General features: G+C 43.3%; 1 non-coding gene across 1 annotated transcript; it reads right to left on the bottom strand.

Annotated features, from left to right (window-relative positions):
* Positions 1-530: 530 nt before the first annotated feature.
* On the bottom strand, positions 531-690 carry LOC116982368. Its single transcript, XR_004414447.1, has one exon. It is a non-coding gene; the product is annotated as a U1 spliceosomal RNA (small nuclear RNA).
* Positions 691-1,819: the final 1,129 nt, after the last annotated feature.

The raw sequence follows: 1,819 nt of genomic DNA, 5'->3' as shown, positions 1-1,819 counted from the left end.
GTACACTTGGTGGCACAGTGACACAGCTGGTAAAAAACTGTGATGCCTCACGTCGTCAGAGAACCGGTGGGCCGAAGGGCCTGTTTCCGAAGCGCTGTATCTCTAAACTCTAAACTAAAGGATTGATATCAGTACATTGGAAAGAGTACAAAGGAAGTTTACAAGGTTGTTCCAGGAGGGTTTGATTTGTATGAAAAGGCTGGATAGGCTAAGACTTTTGTCCCTGGCTTTTAGTTTAGTTTAGTTTAGAGATACAGCATGGAAACAACCATTGAATCCATGCCAACCAGCGATCACCCATACCCTTGTTCTACCCTAGATGCTAGGGACAATTTACAGGAGCCGATTAACCCACAAGCCTGCACGTCTTTGAAATGTGGGAGGAAACCGGAGCACCCAGAGGAAACCCACGTGGTCACGGGGAGAACGTACAAAGTCCGTACAGACAGTTCCCCTCTAGTCAGGATCGATCCCGGGTCTCTGGCATTGTAAGACAATAACCCTACCGCTGCGTCAATGTGTCACCAAAAAACATAATAGCATGTTTGCAGTTACCACCACAAATGTTGCAGTTGAGTATCTCGCATTTGGGGACATTGCAGGTGTTAGCACATCTGAAGTGCTATGGGATAGCCTAGTCCAGGGAGAACGGCCATTGGGACCACCGATTCACCCCTGTCAGGTAAGTATGGAGGAGGCTGGAGGGGTGACCTTACAGAGGTTCATAAAATCATGATGAGCATAGAGAAGGTGAATAGCCACTATCATTTCCCCACGATACAGGAGTCTAATACCAGGAGGCATGGCTTCAAAGTGAGAAGTGCAAGATTTGGAAGGGATAACTTTTTCACACAGAGTGAGCAGTTAGAGGAAGTGGTAGAGCAGGGACAATAGAAACATTTAAAAAAACACTTGGACAGGTACATGGATAGGAAGGGTTTGGAGCGATATGGAGCAGACACAGAGGCATGGGAGTAGATCAGTTGGACAATTTGGGCAACATGGACAAGTTGGGCCGAAGGGCCTGCTACCATGCTACATAGCTCTATGACTATGACTTGATGACACTAGCCCCACACACTACTCAATGCATTGCCTCACTAACATTCAACTTCATCAATCTCTGTCAATCAGATCATGTTCAACAAAAGAGTTAGATACCCTGGGAGAATATCCTTCCTCAGAGAGTTGGCACTGTCTAGCACAGTTTGCCAAGCAGTAATTATGGCTTATTATGTAATTAAAAACGTGCTTATGCCTCGAGCTACACAGTGCAACATTTGCAGAATCTTTTACAGCTGGACTGAACCAAAGCCTACATTGTTTGACCTAATTTAAAAAAAAAACCTTCTTCATTAAAATTCTCAATAAGAACTACAAAACACTGCAATTTTTACTTTACATTCATAGTGTCATGTAGTCTATACATTCATTGTGTTGTCAGGCCTATAGTTTTGTACGTACATCAAGTTAATACATTAGATGTACCAAGTATCAATGTAACTCATGTGATATCTGTGAGCCATGCACACTCCAAGTGTTTGCACATAGGACCCATCCCCTCATTGTTTTGTAACAGTAGGATCTTAGACAGGGCCGGCCTCAGGAGATGCGGGGCCCAATTGGGAACAATTTTGGTGAGCCCCAGGTTCCCAGCCAAGGTCTGTAGAATCATAGAAATATAAATAAAGTCTATTATAGACTTTATATCTCTATGATAGAATGGAAAGTAATCAAAATGTGCGCTTAAAAAGTGCCTGCGAGTTAATGGACCAAACAGATCTAAGCTACATCTATATTACTAAATCTCTGTTCTTGA

This window comes from Amblyraja radiata, chromosome 16 (assembly GCF_010909765.2).
Source record: "Amblyraja radiata isolate CabotCenter1 chromosome 16, sAmbRad1.1.pri, whole genome shotgun sequence".
In the NCBI taxonomy this organism is placed as follows: domain Eukaryota; kingdom Metazoa; phylum Chordata; class Chondrichthyes; order Rajiformes; family Rajidae; genus Amblyraja; species Amblyraja radiata.
The sequence above is the reverse complement of the archived record's forward strand: the minus strand, read 5'-3'. Positions and strand labels throughout refer to the sequence as shown.